The sequence below is a fragment of the Microcaecilia unicolor genome, chromosome 3, assembly GCF_901765095.1.
Source record: "Microcaecilia unicolor chromosome 3, aMicUni1.1, whole genome shotgun sequence".
NCBI classification, from domain to species: Eukaryota; Metazoa; Chordata; class Amphibia; order Gymnophiona; family Siphonopidae; genus Microcaecilia; species Microcaecilia unicolor.
This window is the reverse complement of record NC_044033.1, coordinates 202,015,728-202,036,730: the sequence shown is the minus strand read 5'-3', so window position 1 is coordinate 202,036,730 and position 21,003 is coordinate 202,015,728. Positions and strand designations below refer to the sequence as shown.

The following is a 21,003-nucleotide window of genomic DNA, read 5'->3' as shown; positions in this document are numbered from 1 at the left end:
CCTTGATATAAGTGATATTGGTCTAATTGGAGTAATGTTAAATGACCATGGTTAAAGTGGTTTCTTGGAATGTTGGAGGAGTGACATCACCGGTAAAACGCAGTAAGATATTACAGACCTTAAATAGAAAACAGGCCCATATAGCTATGCTACAGGAAACGCACCTAACGGCCAGGGAACACAAAAAATTATGCAGGTGGTGGGTGGGAGACTATGTGGACAGCCCCTCCCCTAACAGGAAGGCAGGAGTTATTATTTTGTTCCGTAAAGGGCTCACCTTAGTAAAGAAAAAGGTTGTCGTGGACCCCAAGGGTAGATTTGTTATGGCAGAAGTTCAGGTGCATAATCAGAATGTATTACTGGTAAATGTATATGCACCGAATCAATATGATAAGCGATTTTATCGAGAGCTGATGAGACGGGTGCACTCTTTTGATCAAATGCCTATTATTATGTGTGGGGATTTCAATTCGGTGGTTGATCCTTTAAGTGATAGTACAGGTACCTCGAGGGTGGGGCCCGTAGACTTTTCAAGAGGGATCCCACGACTCTGTTCCTCGTTGGACTTGGTGGACACATGGCGTTTGTTTCACCCGGGGGAGAGGGATTACACTCACCTTTCTAGGGCGCATGGCACACTATCGCGTATTGACTATATTTTGGTATCAGCTAGTAAAGTTAGCTCATTGCTTCAGGCGGAGATAGGAGCGACCCAGGTGTCGGATCATGCTATGGTGTGGGTGTCCCTGTCCCCTGGGGGGGATGGGGGTCGGAGATCTAGATGGCGCTTCCCCAGGGAACTTTACTATGACAGACAATTTCTCCCCTACATACAGGCCCAATGGAAGGAATACACTGAGTTTAATGAAGCCACATATTTGAACGACCCAGTGCTGTTTTGGGAGGCGGCCAAGGCAGTAATGAGAGGCGCCATTATATCATATCATGTACATAAGAAAAGGTCCAGGGACGCAGAGATCCTTCATATGGAAAGAACAGTAAGACAGGCTAGGCAGAGGTTTGGGGTCATGCCTTCCAGCTTACACAAGACACAACTGTTAGAGGCTCAAGCTTCCCTGAACCAATTAATACATGCCAAGGCACAAAAATCAACTCAATTCTTTCGTTTCCAATTATACAAATATGCCAATAAACAGGGAAAGCTGTTAGGCCGCCTGGTGAAACAGGTGGGGGGCTCGCGTTTTATATCCCAAATAAAAGACGCAGGAGGAGGACTTCACCATACTTCTGCAGGGGTGAATGAAGTCTTTAGGCAATTTTACGAACAATTGTACTCAGCTCCAGAGGAACAGGGCTTACAGGCGGAAGGATATTTAGAAGGCCAGCAGCTGCCCAAAATTACTGATCAGCAGCAAAATAGTCTTAATGCAGACATTTCGGAGGATGAGGTAGGCCGGGGTATACGTGGCAGCCCATTGCATAAATCACCGGGAGGGGATGGACTTCCCGCTGAATTTTATAAACTTCTTAGCCAAGATATAGTGCCTTGTTTAACGGTAGTGTTTAACCGCTACGTACAGCAAGGAATTTTGCCTGAGTCCTTGCGGAAGGCACAAATAGTGGTGCTGTTAAAAACAGGTAGAGACCCCCTGCAAACTGGCTCGTACAGACCTATCTCCCTGCTGCCGTTTGAGACCAAATTATTTGCCAAGATCCTAGCAAATAGATTAGGTAGAATTCTCCCCAGCATAATTGAAGAATCGCAGGTGGGATTTGTACGGGGAAGAACAGTGATACGAAATATGAGACAAATCTTGGGGGCTCTAGAGACATTGCACCGATATTCAACCCCAGCTTTAATAATAAGCTTTGATGCCGAAAAGGCTTTTGACCATGTCAACTGGGATTTTATGTTCGCCATTTTGAGGATATATGGGGTGATGGGGTTTTTTCATGCAGCAATAAAAGCCCTATACAAAAGTAATACTGCTGAAGTTCTAACTAATGATCAGGTGTCAGAGCCATTTGGGATATTTCGGGGAACCAGACAAGGCTGTCCTCTCTCACCCCTTCTTTTTGTAATGGTGTTAGACCCCCTGATTAGGGATATTAAGGGAATGGAAGAGGTCAGGGGGGTACAGATAGGAGAGGAATCCTTTAAGATGTCTGCGTTTACAGACGACTTATTGGTGGTGATAGAAAACCCACAGGTGTCCTTGCCAGCTCTTATGGAAATATTTGCCGAGTTTGGAGACTTCTCTGGGTTTCGTCTTAACCTAGATAAAACAGAGGTAATGTCTCTATTTATGAAGGATCACCAGTGGGAGAGGTTACACTGCCCCTTTAGAAGAGTAGATGTGGCGTTCAAATATTTAGGTATATTACTCACTAAGGACCCTAGACAATTGGCTGAGGCAAACATAGCGCAACTGCTGACGAATACCAGGGAAACTCTGGGGAGATGGGACGGATTGCCGTTGTCTTTGATGGGGCGGATTGCTCTGTTTAATATGGTGCTGTTTCCCAAGTGGCTTTATTGTATGCAGACGATCCCACTTTACCTCAAGCAACGGGATTTAAGAACGCTTCAAAGCATGCTTTCCAAATTCTTTTGGGCTAGGAAAAGACCCCAGATTAAGTTTGAATTCCTAAAAGGGAAAAGCGGGGAGGGGGGATTTGGAGTCCCGGACATTACATTTTATAACATGGCTTGTTTATTGCGTCATTTGGGGGATTGGTACCAACAGACGGAGAGGTTCTCTCCCTTGGCTATGGAAGTAGAACTATGTGGTCCCCTACATATTTTCTACATACTGCATGCACTGCGGAAAGATCTGCCTACACACACACGGTTTAGTGTCTTGATAGAGCCCTTAAGAAGAGTGTGGAAAGATCTGGCGAAGATCTGGTCCTTCGACTGCAGATGTAGTAACTTACTCCCCTTGCAGGGCAATGAAGCATTTCGTCCGGGCATGGATAATCAAGTGGTGAGGTCCTGGGGCGAGGGGGGGATACTGTTTTTGCACCATGTGTTGGGACCAGGTGGTGAGATGAAGTCCATGGAAGGTCTTGGATTAAATTCATTAGACTGGAGTACTTGTTTCGCATATGAACAGGTACGACACTATGTGACATCTCTTACGCGTAGGGCATTAGGTGTTGATTTGACCGCCAAAATGGATGCCCTGCTGGAGATGCCGTCGGGAGACCCTGTCTCCAGCTCCCTCTTATATAAGAGACTGACCATGACAAGACCACAAAGAGACCTGGGATTGGTGGCAACCAGATGGGAGGGAGACATACAAGCACCAGTTTCGTCTCAAGATCTTTTGCAAGGGCTGAGGGGAGTCTTGAAATGGACACGAAGTATAGAGCTTCGGGAGTGTCAGACCAGAGTTACCTACCGTGCTTACACCTCACAATCTCGACTGTATCACATGGGATATTTAGAATCAGCAGCATGCAAGAGATGTGGAATGTTGCAAAATGATTTTTTCCACGCCTTTTGGAAATGCGAGGCTATTAAAGCGTTCTGGGTCAGGATTACGAGGTTTATAGGTAGATTAGGGGGACACCAGGTCCGAATGTCACCTAAATGTATTTTGCTGGGTTGTCTTTCCCCGATAGAGGGAGGCACGATTCACCTGAGTGCACTCGCCCATAAGGCTTCCTTGGTGGGCATGAAATGTATCTTAGTGAACTGGACCTTGGATCAGGGTCCCTCTTATTGGCAATGGCATAATCGTTTTCATGCTTTGCTTTTGATGGAACTCCAGGACTCCTTGTTTAACTTCAAAACTCAAAATAACTTTTACATGACCTGGAAGAGATACCTTCAGGTGATATCTCCTAAAGCTAGAAGTCATGTTCTTAACAAACTCACTGCTCTGACTAGTTCTTCTCAATAGCTTACACCAGCTAGAAGAAATTGATGCTCACATTCATAAAAATGGATGGTTTATCTGATAATAGGATATGAAGGGGTAACTGGTTAAAAGGTCTACGTATCTTGGTTTTGTGGGGAGGGCGGGGGGATGGAGGGGGGTTCGATACGTATTAGTCCTCCTAGATGTTTGTTTAAGATTTTGACTTTAAAATGTTCACGAAAAGAAAGATTGGTTTACTAATCCATGTTTGTGGGTTGATGTCTGGGGATTGTTGTTGGGCTATGAACTGTGGATTATATATCCAGCGATCGGATACTGTAATGGGACAACAGTTATATCCATGGTTGTCGGGAATCTAGGGGGAGGGCTATAAGAAAACAGGCTCTCTACCCTAGCCTTCGAAGTGAAGAACTATAAGAGTGGATTGAAAATGTGGACTCTGCTGACTCAACAGTTCCAGACACAACACTCATTTGCAAGAATCTTTATAAGTTAAAAATAGTGGGAGAGAGGAGGGTATAATACAAATTGCTTGATGATAAAGTACTAAGTTATATCCAGTTGGTACATATCACTTATATGTACAGGAGTGTGAAATGTTCAATCTGTTGTATCATCAATAAAAATTGTTGAAAGTAAGCTGGTTGAAGGGAACCTAAAGTACTTGGGGTTGCTCCTGCCTACGAACTTAGCGCACTTATACACACAAAATATACAGCAGCTGTTACGAGACACGCAACAACAGTTGCATGGGTGGGGATCTCTTCCCTTGAATCTATTGGGCAGGATAGCATTGTACAACATGTTTATAGTTCCAAAGTGGCTGTACATTTTCCAAGTGTTACCTCTGGTATTGAGGCGTAGAGATGAGATAATCCTAAACAAAATGCTAAGACATTTCCTCTGGAAAGGGAAAGGGGCACAACTTACGTTAAAGACACTATGTACTCCAGTGGAATATGGGGGACTGGGACTAATAAACATGAAAAGCATAACGACTGCTTGTGGAATGAGGCACATCAATGACTGGTTCCGATCTAGGTTGGACTATTCCAACACAGAATTAGAACTGCGGATTCTTTCACTAACACACTTCAGTAATTGTCTGCACACGTCCGGTGGAAGAACTCCAAGAATTTTGAAGGTCATGGGAATCATGACCTCTGCAAAAGCGATGTGGCGATGGATATGTCGGCTACACCAGTTCTCTCCTAAGGTGACTCCGTTCCTTTCTATTACCGGGAACCCGCGATTTCCACCGGGTTGCATATACCCTACCTTCGCACGATGGAGAGAACGAGGGCTTGTATACTTATTGCATTGTTTTGACTTTAGAGGGGCGGTTAAAACCCTTTTCGGAGTTGCAGAGGCCCGTGGAAAGATTATTTTCGTTATGCCCAACTACAGCATTTTATCCACACTTTGTCATGGACTGACTTGACGGAAGACGTTCAAGTGGAACTATCTTCTGCCTATTCCCTAGAAGCACAAGTAAAGGTTCCACTGACGTTTCACCACCGACATATAAAAGATGAACTCCCTGAGGTGAGATTCGAGCATTTGGCATCAACCTGGGGAAAAGAACTTATGCTTGAATTAACCCCAGACCAGTTGATAAATCATATCTTGTCAATCCGCAAGTATTCCAATTATTCATTATATTGGGAACTGCAGTATAAAATTGCTTTGCGGGCATACGTAGCCCCACGAAGGGCATTCCATATGGGGTCATCCCCGTGGGGTTCGTGTCCAAAATGCGGAGAGGAGGGAGCCACGCTGGGCCATATGCTTTGGACTTGCAAGGACATTGGAGACTTCTGGACTGCTCTGGCCTTACAGGTCTCGGGACTGTGGAAGGTTCGATGGCGGGTGGATGCCCAACTATTGTTCGGCCATTTCTTGCTCCCGTCTAAAACCCCAAAGGGCATGAAAGCTTTTATTTGACAAGCGGTTATTGTAGCCAAACAGTGTATCCTAGCGGAGTGGATTACAAATAAAAAGCCTATAGTACAACAATGGAGGTTACGTATCATTAACTTAGTGAGAATGGAGAGGATGGATATAAAAACTTTCTCGTCACCAAAAGGAGAGAACTGGCAGAATTGTTGGACCCCTTTCTTGAATACATTAACTCCAACAGCACGGAGCCGACTGGTGAATAGTTAAAGGTTGATCTCTGTGTTAAGCTGACACGTCTAAGTACTGGCGAACTAGGAATCTTAAGAGGGGGGAGGGTTAAGGGATTAAGGGGTTCGGGAAGGGAGGTGGGGGGATAGAACTGGAGGGTGGGTAAGAAAGACTAAATTGTTATGACTGTAACTGTTCAATATAAGTTGTTTACATACTGAACTTTTTATATATGTATAATTAATAAAAAAGATTGAAACAAACATTTAACAAGAAGTTTTACCCTATAGCACCTTTTACTGTAGTACTGGGGCCACATCCACATAGTTCTGTCAATGCACCTCACTCCTAGCTTGCAGTACCCTCCACAGTTTAAGAACCGAGACCCCCCCCCACACACACACACACGTAGCTGTGCCAACTCATCTCACTCCTACCCTGCAGTAGCCTCTGCTTTTCCAGCAGAGACCCTCACGCACACAGCTGTGCCAATGCATCTCACTCCTGCCTCAATCACTTGAAAAATCATATCACATCACACAGCGCATGATCGTGGAAACAAAACAGGAAATCATATCACATCACACAGCGCATGATCATGGAAATAAACAGGAAAAACATAAAATACATTGTAAACAACCTTGAATGAAAGATTATTCATCCCAATATTTCTTTATTTATTTGTAGCATTTGTATCCCACATTTCCCCACCTATTTGCAGGCTCAACGTGGCTTACATTGTTCCGTAATGGAGATTACCAGTTCCAGAAAAGAGAAATACATAGTTAAGGTAGAGGAGACAGAGTGGATTAGGTATTCAGGTACGGAAAGTTCATTTTATAATAAGAAATGAAAGGTATTGGATTAAACGTCATTCGTGATAAATTAGCTTGAACAATCAGGAATATTAAACTTCAAATCATGATAAAATTAGTATGGACAATTAGGAAATAAAGAGTTACGTTTTGTGTAGATCGAGTGTACATTTTGTTAACTGACATTTAGGATGGGTTATTGTGGTATGCTTTCTTGAATAGATTGGTTTTCAATAATTTACGGAAATTAATTATGTTGTGGGTTTTTAAGGATTTTGGTAATTCATTCCATATTTGCGTGCTTATATAGGAGAAACTGGACGCATATGTTAATTTATATTTTAGTCCTTTACATATGTTTTCAGGGATAGCTGATTCTAACATTACCCTCCAAAATGAACCTCATGCACAATTGCTAATGTCTAACCACCAACTAGCAGTATAGCTCAACTGAGTGGTGTGGCGTGGGTGGAGATGAATCGATTTTTCACTCATTCAGAATGTACAAAGACCAGGGAACACGCAATGAAATTGCATGGAAATACTTTTTAAAACAAATAGGAGGAAATATGTTTTCACTCAAAGAATAGTTAAGCTCTGGAACTCGATGCCGGGAGTATGTGGTTATGGCGGTTAGCATATCTGGGTTTGAAAAAGGTTTAGACAAATTCCTGGAGGTAAAGTTCCATAGTCTGTTATTGAGATGGACATGGTGGAAGCAACTGCTTGCCCTGGGATTGGTAGCATGGAATGGTGCTACCAATTGGGTTTCTGCCAGGTGCTTGTGACCTGGATTGGCCACTGCTAGAAGCAGGATACTGGACTATATGGACCATTGGTCTGACCCAGTATGGCTATTCTTATATGATCTGAGTTTTGCTGTAATTCAAACTGAGGCCATTATCCAAAAAGCAAACTCAAAATAGCCTTAATCATTTCACTTAAGGCTCCTAAAGTCTTAACAATATTTTCCTTACAGGAAGATCTAATAGAACTTCATCCACATACATCCAAAATGAAAGCCTGAGATTAGTAATTTCACCAAACAATATGTGAAAATATAGATTAAAGATGGTAGTGGACAGCACAGATTCCTATGGGATTCCCTGAAACATTTCAAGCCAGTCTGACTGTTCAGAACCACAGTGCACCTGTTTTTCCCTATTTGATATGTAGGTGTAAAACCATTTTAGACCCCCAGCCATGATTCTCAAAAAATAAATGCAGTGTACAATAAAATCAAAGGCAACAGATACTGAGGTATATTTTCAAAGCACTTAGACTTGCAAAGTTACATGGAGGGGCATTTTTGATATGACATCTTAAGTCCAACTTTGGATGTTTTGCTAAAAACGTCCAAAATCCGAATAGGAAAGGTCATTTTTGAAAAAGAGAAATGTCTTTTTTTTTTCTTTTTTGAAAATACTGTTTCAAACAAGATTTTGTGCTATGGACATAATGCAGGACATATTTGGGGTAGAGAAAAGGGGACTGAACTGGAGAACCAGCAGCAGTGACTGCGGCTGACTAAACAGCATCGTTTAATGAGAAGTCTGTCCAGTTACCTTAACTTCCTCTCTGGCCCCCAAAAATTCAATTAGTTGCTTACAAAGCAAACAGCCCCCCCCCCCCCACCAAGTAATGTTTACCTTCCACTAGAATTTAACAATTATGAGATTTCAAATGAAAGCTTGTGCCTAGAGCCAGGCCTTTTGGTTTATATACCGAGAAGGTCCCGTCTCCTTTTCAGCGTAGCTCTTGAAAGATCAGCAAAAATACAAAGAATAGATCCCAGACATTGCTCACTCAAATGTCTGCAGGATAAACATAATATCAAGTTACATAGTAACATAGTAAATGACTGCAGATAAAGACCTGTATGGTCCATCCAGTCTGCCCAACAAGATAAACTCAGTTTACATGGTATGTGATACTTTATACCCGAGTTTGATTTTCCTTGCCTTTCTCAGGGCACAGAGTTAAAGTCTGCCTAACACTGTTCTTGTACTAAGTTCTGAAGCTAAGGTCGAAGCCCCTTAAAATTTACACTCCAGCCCATCCACATCTATTCAATGACGATCAGGGCGTACACCATAGAAGTCTGCCCAGCTCCAGTTTTGTTTCCTAATTACTGGCATCCCCATCCAATCTCCGCTAAGATTCCATGGAACCATTCCTTCTAAACAGGATTCCTTTGTGTTTATCCCACGCATGTTTGAATTCCATTACCGTTTTCATCGCCACCACCTCCTGCGGGAGGGCATTCCACATATCCACCACCCTCTCCGTGAAAAAATACTTCCTGACATTAGTCTGGAGTCTGCCCCCCTTCAACCTCAATTCATGTCCTCTAGTTCTACTGCCTTCATGTCTCCGGAAAAGGTTCGTTTGCAGATTAAGTTATGGTCCATCTCAAGAACAGTACGACTACCTCCAATGAAAGTCCAAAACATCAGTTACATTTAACACATTCTGACCTTCTCCCATTCCGTCTCTTCTAGATATTGCAGGCAAGGATAGGTATTGAGACTTTGCCATCCATTGTTAGAGTTCATCAGCCATCCCAAAGTATTTGAACCACATGCAATGGAGAAATGAGCAGGGAATTGGGGAAAATTCAGAATTCTCTGAACCTAGTTTTCTATATATTCCAAATTGTGAAAAACAAATATCCTTATCCTTCACTACAGCAGGACTTGCTTCCTGCAAAGATGAAACTTTAGCTTCAAACATTGTAAACATAATGTTTGCCGTTTCAGTTCTTGAGTACTGACAATAACAACTTGAAACATCTACAATCTTATTGACATTAGAGAGAATTAACGTTCAGTACTGCATCCGAAAGGAACTAGAACATCATAGCAGCTGGCTTTTGTAATACCCATTTTACTGGAGAGAGATCAGTCTCTTCATGACTTGATGGTCCACTGGCTTCCAAGCCCAACATCATCAGACTCGGCAACAGGCGTTCCCCTCAAGATGGTGTTGAACTCCCTGCGCTCGCTGGTACCTGCATCATCACACCACTACTACCAGTTCTGGGTCATGGGGGAGCCACACTCCGCTCAAGGCTCAATGACGCCCCATCCGTGCTGCATTCCACTTCCACGACCGACAGATCTGTCAAAGCAGGGACTTCTACCAGAACCAATGGAGCCTAAAGGCGTTCAGAGTCACAGGCCAGGGGATTGAACAGTTTTTAAAGGGGGTAAACCCTGGGTTTTTTTTTTGTTGTTGTTTTGTTACATTTGTACCCCACGCTTTCCCACTCATGGCAGGCTCTATGCGGCAGGCAATGGAGGGTTAAGTGACTTGCCCAGAGTCACAAGGAGCTGCCTGTGCCGGGAATCGAACTCGGTTCCTCAGTTCCCCAGGACCAAAGTCCACCACCCTAACCACTAGGCCACTCCTCCTTCTTCTCCCATCACAAAGGACGCAGGAACCCCCATCCGGCAAGACAAAGCACTGGTAACCTCAAAGCTCACTCTGCAACATCTCCAGCTGACACCATCTTGACCCTTTACCTTACCTTTTAACCATGCTGTTTCACTTGCTTTCTACTACTACTACTTAGCATTTCTATAGCGCTGCCAGGGTTACGCAGCGCTGTACAAGTTTAAACATGGGGAAGGACAGTCCCTGCTCGAGAGCTTACAATCTAAAGGTAACTCCTTCAGCAGCCATCGCCAAAAAACGGCAGAATAAAATTCAAAATGGTGGCTTCGCGCCAAAATCACCCCGATCGGAACGCCGTCCGTGGGCCCTCCCGGAGGAGCTGAGTACCGCTCTTACCTTAAAGGACCAAGTCCACGAGCTCCAGTCACGCTGCACAGTCAGGAAAAGCCTTAGAAATAGTAGCGCTGTCAAAGCGTGATTTTTTTTTTTTTTAATGCTGTGAGGAAAGTTGGAGGCAAACAGCTACAGAGGTACTCCGGAGGCAGAAGAGGGTGGGAAAGGCAGGGAAAGGGCGAACCTATATGCCTGCATCCACACAGGGCGAAAGGTAAGGCAGGGAAAGGGCGAACCTATGTGCCTTTAAAGTGTGCTCCACTTAGCCACAACACCCCTGCTACAACTGGCAAAAGCACAGGAGCCACCCCAGGCAGAATCTTCAAGGAGCTGAACAAGCTGCGTCCAACCCTGCTGGGAGATACAGAAATACTGCGAGGCAGATGGAGCTAGCCGTCCTAGAGGCACTATGGTTTTCAGTATTTTCTATCTCCCCCTGCTGGTAGGTGGACACAACCCATTTGTAATAGATTCATCTGCTGCTGATGACAGAGAGATAACAGAGTAAGCTGGCTGCACGTCTACATATAGTAAGACTGAAGTTCTCTCTATCTCCACCTGCTGGTAGGGGGACATAACCACTTGTCTCACTACGCCAAGCCCCCTCCCTACCCATCTTCAAATCTTTGGTCAAAGCTCACCTCTTCAATGCTGCCTTCGGCACCTAACATTTTGGAAATCTAGACTGCCCCACTTTGTCTGTACACTTGTCTTTTAGATTGTAAGCTCGTTGAGCAGGGACTGTCCTATGTGGAACACATCTGGTCTGGGCTTCTGAGATAAGTATGAACACTTATAAATACTATCCTTTACAGTGGCTCCTTTTAACTTTTTAACCATTTTCCTCAATTTATCATAGTTGCCCTTTCAAAAGTTAAATGCTGGTGCATTAGATTTCCTTGGCGTCTTTGCTCCAGTCATCTGAAATTTGACCAGAGCCTAGAGAGGCTATATCAAACTCAAGACTATTTCCATTTCAGGAAGCAATTAAAAGCCCAGCTCTTCTCCCAAGCCCTTAACATAACATGCTGACAGACTGTCCACTCACTCTGTATCTGGCCTAGCTTGCTGCACACCCTGTAACTTGGACTAGTTCATTTCTTACATAACTGTACATACCATTTGCCTTCAGTTTAGCTATTTATTCCAATAATTCTACCCATGTTGCATCTCTCAACTGTACTGGTCCCTTGGCTACTTACTAAGATGTCCGACTGTATTGTACTAAGAGCATTAGCATCATATATGTTATTTGAATGTTCTGTGTGCTGATTACTGTGTTTCATTTTTATTTTGCCGATATCACATCTATGTCTTATGAACATTCTTCCACAATGGGGCTTATTTTCCAATGAGAAAAACGACCAAAAAGTGGCATAAATCTGAGAAAAACATCCAAATTGGTATTTTTGAAACCAAGTCTTAGACTTATTTCTATAAAATCCATCTAAATCACAAGGGGGTATGTCAGGGACGGGATCTGGGCGTTTCTAGCAATTGGCCATTTTTCTGCCATAATGGAACAAAACAAAACATCCAGGGCTATAAGTTGGATGTTTTGGTATAGACTTTTTTTTATTAACAAATAAGCCACAAAAAGTGCCCTAAATGATCAGATAACCACTGGAGGGAATCAGGGATGGCCTCCCTTTACTCCCCTAGTGGTCACTAACCCCCTCCCACCCCTCAAAAATGTGATTAAAAACATTACTTACCAACTTCTATTCCAGCCTCAGAAGTTATACTCTGGTCCATTAGAGCAGCATGCAGGTCCCTGGAATAGTCTAGTGGTGGGTGTAGTGCACTGCGGACAGGTGGACCCAGGCCCATACTTGTTACACTTGTGGTGGAAACTATGAGCCCTTCAAAACTCACCTGAAACCCACATATAGAGGTTCCCTCCACCTGTAAGGGCTACTGTAGTGCTGTAGTTGGGAGGTAGTGGGTTTTGGGGGGGGGGGGGGGCAGGGCCACTGAAAGACTGGGCCTGGGCCCCGCCGCTCCCCCTCCTCCGGGCCAGGCTCCCTACATTGAAATCACAGCGCCTCTCACCGCCATGTGAAAGCGCTGCAGGCAGCAGATCACCTCCCTCCGGGCCTCCTTCCCTCCCTGTGTCCCGCCCTCGTGGAAGTTACGTCAGACGAGGGCGGGACACAGGGAGGGAAGGAGGCCCGGAGGAAGGCGATCTGCTGCCCTTTCACACGGAGGTGAGAGGCGCTGTGATTTCAATGCAGGGGCCCGGTGGCAGACGGTCGACGACGGAGGGCGGGCGGGACTGCAGCGCTGGGCCCCCTTGGAGGTCCTGGCTCGGGGAATTTTGTCTCCCCTGCCCTCCCCCCTCTCAGCGGCCCTGTTGGGTGGGTGGGTGGGGGGGCCTCAACAAACAATGGAGCAACGAGTGACATGAGTACCAGGGAGCATTTATTTGAAGTCCACTAGTCTACTAAGAATGCTGGGCCCTCCTACATCCCAATGGCTTGATTTTGTATGTTTTTCACTTAGACTTTTTTTTCAATGCCTATATTCCCCACTTGAATTTTATATATTTTTAGCAGAACATCCAAAACTGGACTTGGACGTCATATCGAAAATGTCCCTCCATGCCTACTATGCTATTATTCATATTCTGCTGATGTTTATCATTTCTGTTATAAATATTTAACAGCATGGTAAAACAATCATATTTCTGTTACTCTATGATGTTAGTCCTATTAGTAGGATTCAATTTGTCATCTCCAAGTTTCTCATTGATTGCATTTATGTTTATACTTGGTCATTCTGCTCCTGTTATGCTGTTAACAAAATTAAGATTTATGCCAGGCTGTTCACCACTTTAAGTGAATCTCTTCATGAAGGCAATTAATAAATCACAATATATATATAAAATGACATAGAATATAAACCTACACACACACACTCACAAGGAAAAACACAACATATCAGATTGATGTGTTCGTAATTTTGTTTTATCAGGGGAAATATGACAGAGGAAAATTTAAATATATCCAAACAAATTTATCCAAATACATAAATAAGTCACACTTTGTTTTACGCATACAGGCAAAGGTTGAATCAAATTTGAAATTAAAAGAGCAACCATAGCAGCAGCCATCCGAGGTTCCCAAAACGCCGAGTCCACGTGCAACCTTTTTGACATGGCGGGTTATGTGCTCCTTAATACTTCATGTAAAGGTTTTTGGTTAAGGTGAAATCTGGCACTGGGGCTTTGTAGTGAACCTCTCTGAGATACCCAGCTCTTAAAAAATGTCACTTCTCACCACAGGGAGAAAGTGGCATACAAAGCTTGGGATGTGTTCTGCGGCTCATATCGGGCACATTACACCTCAAGCTCTCTATTCTGTATGTTACCGTGCAGAAAATTAGGGAGCTAAATTATATGCAAGGGTGTTCTCCTGTTTCCAGTTATGGCCTTAATTTTTTTTTTTTTTTTTTGGGGGGGGGGGGGAGGAGAAAGTTCTCTAGATACAATAAGCCTAGTAAATCTTTCCTGCTACTCACATAGAGGCAATAACCAGAAAGTTACATTTTCAGCACGTCACACTTGGTCCTAGAAGAACCTACCTGTGCATTCAAAAGAAATCAATCCCTATCTTCAATGTTCTTCCACTGCCAAAGTGCAGTTCATTTTGCTACCAAGTGTGGAAAAAAATGTAATACAAAAACACATGAAATAATCATATTTAGATTTTTATGCTGATCAAGGTTCTGACCTGTGAGAAAATCCTCCAGATGCCTGCTAAGCATAACCCAGACTACTTAATTAACAGGCTCAGAGATCTGGTTGGGGGGAAAGGGGGGGGGGGGGGGGGAAGTAGAAACAGGGGGTATTCCTCCTTCCACCTCCCAAATCAACTAAACAGATGTCCATATAAAAACTACAAAGTAGGAAGGCACCACATGCTTGCAGGTAAAAACAAAAATACTGCCATGACACAAAAAAATAACCCCTCATGACCTCTGCATTGCAGACTTGGTGAAAGAAAACTGTTCCCAGCATGCACTGCTAAGTAGCCTCATTTACAATCGTTAACATTAGGGCACAGATCAACGCTAGTGGACAAGGGGACTTTTGCGCACCATTAATATATATATTATCTGAACCAATTAGACTGAAGTGGTGCTGGTGGGAGGTGATTTCATCCTATTAATTAGATTGTAAGCTCTGTCGAGCAGGGACTGTCTCTTCATGTTCAAGTGTACAGCGGCTGTGTACGTCTAGTAGCGCTGTACAAATGATAAGTAGTAGTACTACTAATAAAAAAACATGGCCACTACCAAGAGAAGGGGATTAGGTTCTGAAGCACTGAAGTACAATACACAGGGACTCAGTTATCTTTCATTTCAGGTTTCTTGCAGGTCATGTGGGAGTCGAGCAACAGACCCTATGGTGAAGATCTGAGGTCTCAGAGAAATCCTCTTCAGAACTGGAACACAGTCCACTCGCCCCCCCCCCCCCCCCTTCAATTTCCTAATATCCACTGGGTTACTGCAACAAATAAGGGGGTGATGGACATTCATGTAATCCATGCCCTGCTATGGATGAAAACAAAACCCTTTTCCCCTTCCCTGGCCACCCACTCAATTGAACTTTAAATTTTGAAAGTTGGAAGCTTCCCCTCCCTCCCGAGGTACAACACTTCAGAATCTTCAATGAAGATTTTGGCTTTTGCTTTAAAGAAAGTAGATCCTCTGTCACACAATGTAAAATTTAGCCACAGATTATGTTGGAAAAAAAAAATTTTTTTTTTAAGTTTACCCTGGCATATATGACCCTCAGCAAGAGAAAGTTTGGGGTTTAACTTACCCCTCCTTACATGGATAGGCAAGACCCCAAAACACAGCAGAGTCGCTGGGCCCTTCCACACAATTAATAAAATTGTGCAGCAAAGTGACAAAAAAAATGCATTAACATTGGGTATCGCGCTTTCCTGCGTCACCGAAACACAGAGTACTCTGTGGCTGTATTTACGCAGCCACCTCTGGGCTGGACGTCCCAACAGCATACAAAGAGGTAGAGGGGAAAAAGTGACTTGCTCAGGGCTACGTAGGAAGCTACTAGCAGCAGAACTTTCCACTCGCATCTGAAATACTGCTGCAGTGTTAAGCTCAACTGGAAAACTCAACCTGCATTTCTAGTACGTACAGCTCCGGCAATAAGCCTTCTATAACAATGGAATTCTGTCAACTGTGCATGATGAGCTTAGCATCTGGGGGAAAATAATATCTGCTACTCCAAAGCTATCCTTACGTTAACCAAGCCAAGGTTTTGGTTTCGTTTGTTGGGTCTTTATATATAAAAAGACCCAACAAACGAAACCAAAACCTTGGCTTGGTTAACCTAAGGATAGCTTTGGAGTAGCAGATACTACCGCTAAAAATCCCCACATGAAGCACACTGGCGGTAAAAAAAAGAAAAGGAAGTGAGCACAGTGAATTAGGAGATCTGAGTTGAAATGCTGTTCGCCAGTGACATTTGCTGAGACCACAGGCAAGTCACTATCTCCCTCTGCCTTGGGTACCCAAGGCACGGAAAAGATTGAGCGTGTCTGTGGAATGACTTTCTAGTTTTCCCACAGCCACTCAGTCCAGCTGAAGTTTAAAAAAAAAAAGGGGGGAGGTGAACGCGGTTACAGGAGGAGAGTTGCGACTCTCCCCACCCTGAAAAGGTGCTGCGTCAACGCTGAACACGTCTGTCTTGCTACAGCTCTGGGTGGTGTTCAGATGCAAAGCAATACAGAAATATACAAACTGAAAACTTTCAGTTGTTTTAATTTCCTTCTTTTAAAAACCATTTCACTAGAAGAATAAATTTCTGACGGGTTACCACCCTCCCCCCCCACCAAATAGAAATCTTCGCTAGCAGATGAAGAGGGAGGGGGTCATTAAAAACAAACAAACAAAAAAAAGAGCAATAAAAAGGTGTCTGGACACCACAGCCAAACTGCGACAAGCTAAATCTTTGTTCGGTATAGATAAGAAGGTACTCCTATTTAACATACATACACATTTAATAACAATAATTATAATATATAATATATATAATATGTATAGAATATAGTGAAATGCTACCCCCCCCTAAACACACACACTTCTTAATATAACAAGGAACCTAACTCTTCCCTCACATTTGGCTTTCCTCAAAAACAAAAATTCAAAAATAAAAAACCTTTCTAGCTGAACACAAGAATCACCAAAGCCAGCATAAAGTTTCAAAACTATTAACTGAGCATAACCACAGAGATTAAAAAAATATTAACAGATTTTGTTCTAAATTAAAACATTTAAAAAAATGCATTAAACTGCATTTTCTGTCCCCAGCCCTCCCCACCCGTCATAACATTCAAGCTCGTTAAAAGCACATGCGTGTTCAGCATCCGTGGCAGGACAACGGCATTGTACGAGGTGTGCTGCGACTCTGAACGCAGCCGAGCAAATGCGGCAATGGTGAGGCCCGGACTAGAAACGTGGCACTCCCCATGGGTGGCAAGTGACCCACGAAGAGGGACAGTAATATATAGTTTCCCAGCTCTGTAACGGAAGGGACAGGGCTGTGCTGGAGAGTGACAGGAAGATTACGACTACCAATGCGAATTATTGCCTCGTAATAATGAAAATAGCTCAATTTATTCTTGCCTACGCTGGGAAACAGCGGTGGGACCAGCCTCTGAAGAAGCTGGACTTTCTGTGCAATTCTATTCCTGCAAGGATGAAAGCCAGACAACAGCTATACGAGCACAGGGGAATTTCATTAAAGGATTCTACATGATTCTTAGTTTGGCGACGAAACATTGTATGAATCGTTTTAAGATTCTGGACTGCTTTATAACTGCTTGCCTGATCCCCGTGTTACAGCCACAGTTCGCAAACAGGGCAGGCCTCTCGTCTTCAGCTCCTGATTATCATGCATTCAACCCCTTTGATCTCAGAACATCCCAGCAAAAATACAAATTCAAACATCTAATTTTAAAATGCCCATACTACACTGCCCTTTATTAGAAGTCTAAAGCCACTGTAATAAAAGGTAAATGGAGTGATGGAGTACTGGTGATTACCTCCAACTCCACACCTTAGATCCTGGATCTCAGTTCAACGTATTCATGAAGACAAGAATTCAACAGCACCCTTAAGTTCAATCCAAGCCCACTTTCCTTTGATCTAAAGTGCGTTATTGGCGCCTGAAATCCTCAGAGAATCTGATTATCTTTGAAAGAGGACGCCTCACAACCAAAATTCAATGACATCGTTTAGGTGATCACTCCGTAATGCACCTTGGAACTGTTAGATCAGAAGTTCCTCCTTGACTCACTTGGAAATCTATCATCTAAGTTTGGACAAATGCAGAACGCTCAATATCCTCAATAAGAAGGGCATGGATTTCACGGAATTTCAGATGGATCACGCACACCTCATGTGGGATATTCTTTCAGAAACTTTGCACCCAGGCCCGGTCAGCAGCAACCTCTCTTCCTTCACAACATCCATTCTCATCTCAAGTCTTCTAACCTTCTCTTACCATCTTCACATTTTCTCAACTTCACCAACTGTATTTCGGTCAACATGAGCCCCAGAGATAATCATTCATGAGGCCCCTTGCTTTCTTCCTCAACATGTCTTATGTCCTAAATAGTCTACCACCATTTGGCCTAATAAGCTTCCAAGCTCTACCATCCTTTCACATCTTTCGATGACTCATGAGTCAAAGATACTTTCTGAACCTGTTCATGATCTTTCTTCCTTCAATAAAGCTTTGTCTTTCACCAATTTCAAGTACTCTTAGATGAGCAAGTCACAGCAAACGGATGGGCAATTCTGGCACTTGCGCTAAATGGACATTACACGATCTTCCTTGTTCCCTAGTCTACCCAACTAATCAAAACCAAATTTTAACTTAAATACTGTACTGTACGACTATCCAACTCAAGAGGTTACTAAGCCCATTGCTTATATTCCATAACTGCAATGTGCTCTGGTAATGATGGGATAATATTTTGCTTACACTTTGCAGGCCGTGGAATCCACAAACTACATTTCTGCCCAACTGAATGAAAACGTCAAATCTTGCTATAAAAAGCAAGTGAGCAATGTATTCATTTTAAAACTAGGCAAACCAAGCTGCAACTTGAAGAATCATCTCAGGTGCCCTCACAGATCCACAGCATTTACACTGTTTCATACTTTTAGCTCAAAACGTTTCAGACTACTCAAAGGAAACCATGTTATGAATACACTGGGTCGCTTCTAGGGCTACAATCCATTTTTTTAAATTTTGGTGTGTAAGGGCTAGAGAAAAGGAGATCTAGGAGCTGTAGAAGAAAAGAAAAACTAAGCAGTCCGGTGCCTGAAACCGATGTTCTGAAACCAATGAATAGATATGGATGGGCTTCAGTGTAAATTTTAAGGGGCTTCGACGTTACCTTCAGAACTTTCAGTACAAGAAGTGTGCTGGGCAGACTTCTACGGTCTGTGCCCTGAGAATGGCAAGGACAAATCAAACTCAGGTATAAAGTATCACATACCATGTAAAATGAGTTTATCTTGTTGGGCGGACTGGATGGACCGTACAGGTCTTTATCTGCCGTCATTTACTATGTTACTATGTTCTAACAAATCACGGGATTAACGAGAGTTGGGGGCAACACTTTAAAGTGGAATGTAATCACATGTAAACCTACCTAGCAAAGATACCAAGGACAAGTCTTTGGTACAGGGTCATTAGACCACTGGCAGCCCTGAAATCTCTGGCTTACAGTTTCTTCTTCAACAGTGACCAGATAGGGTGGCTTTCCAAACTGGGTATATTGGTATTACCAGGTTGTCGACATTTCGGGTGTGCTCTAGTACAGTAACATGACAATCCACGATTTTTCTGGCAAGCTGTGCACAGAGCAATCAAGTAATTGGTGCTCAAGCTCACTGTGGTTCAGCTATATACAAATGAACACCATGGCCTACCGTGATTTAAATATGTATAAAAACAAATGAGACCTTTGATACAAAGGCTTTCTTCCTGCCCTAAAGCCTACCACCGAGAAAGAGGAAATCTTGCACAAATATTCAGCAGGCTTCAATAAAGCACCAAAAAGCAGCTTTTTTCAAAGAATAGAAAGCGAAGGGTGTCATTGTATGAAACTGAAAAGGTGGGAAACATAAAATAAAACACACTTTCCATTGAGAGCAGACTTCCAGCAAAGGTTAGAAGCTCCAGAATATCAGAAGCACATATGGGACAGACACACGAGGGCCTTCAGTGGCAGAGCGAGGTTGACGACAAAAACAGCGTGCAGGTAGGAACGGGAAAACTGGGAGGGAACTCAAAAGTCCTCTGTGGTCCACACTTACATGTACCCATCACCTATGGAAGATGACAGGGCTTTAGCAGAACAAATCACTAGAGTGTGCAGCCAGAAAATTTCATTCTCTGTGGTTTTCCCATTTCATTTGGGGTTTTGCGGCCTTATTTTTTGTTACAGAAGCTATGTCATCAACTGTCATACCTTAAGCTATGAGCTTATCTTGTTTAGCAGACTGCATGGACCATACAGGTCTTTATCTGCCATCATCTACTATGTTACATTTTTCGGAAAGAGTGTCACAATTGATGGCAAACGGCGGTGGGGGGGGGGGGGGGGGGGGGGGGGGGGGGGATGACACAATATATTTTCCATACTTGTTTTCATTTGCAAATGATAGCAATTTCAAAATGAATTCACATCCTTAGTAATCGCCAACATTAGGAAAAGGGTAAAATCAAATTTTATAAGCCTGGATGTGTTCTATGTAGGAAGAATTTCAGGGAGTCCACAGTTACCTTTCTAGAACCTCTGCAAGCACTAGTCACTGGGAAAAATTGACAAATTGAATCACCTGAGGAAACTTCCTCCATTTCACTTATCAGTAATATGTACTATTACTGCAATAGGCTGTGCACAGTTCCAATGCACCTCATTCCTACCCTACAGCTTCCTCCTGCCATTCTAACATGGGGTCTGCCATTGTACCTCAGCCCTGCTATTCCACCACCAAGAACCTAACACACAAAGCACTACCAATGCACCTCCTTCCTGACTTACAGCAAGGCCTACATGCTGGACCACAGTTTTATGTTGGGATGCTAGAACTGCTGGGGTCTCTGCAACCCCCCCCCCCCCCCCCCCCCCACACACACATGGGACTTCCTTTCCCTGAAGTCCCCTCTTCCCAGAAAGTCCAGCATACCATTCCCTGCAGCCCCTCTCCTTCCATAAATCCAGTATCGCCATCTACCTTCCTTCCTGCAGGTCCAGGATCACTGCCGCTTCCTTCTCCTTCCACCGCTCACCCTCTGCAACCTCTCTTGGAAAGAATTAAATGTGCCTCTCCACCCCCCCCCCCCCCCCCCCCCGGTACTCTCAAACCACATGCGA

The 21,003-nt window shown here is 43.6% G+C and overlaps 1 long non-coding RNA gene across 1 annotated transcript; it reads right to left on the bottom strand.

The window, feature by feature from the left end:
* Nucleotides 1-347: 347 nt before the first annotated feature.
* Nucleotides 348-19,113, bottom strand: LOC115466112. The gene is made up of 3 exons (XR_003941502.1): nt 15,538-19,113; nt 6,455-6,458; nt 348-359 (listed from the first exon to the last, which is right to left on the bottom strand). It is a non-coding gene; the product is annotated as an uncharacterized LOC115466112 (long non-coding RNA).
* Nucleotides 19,114-21,003: the final 1,890 nt, after the last annotated feature.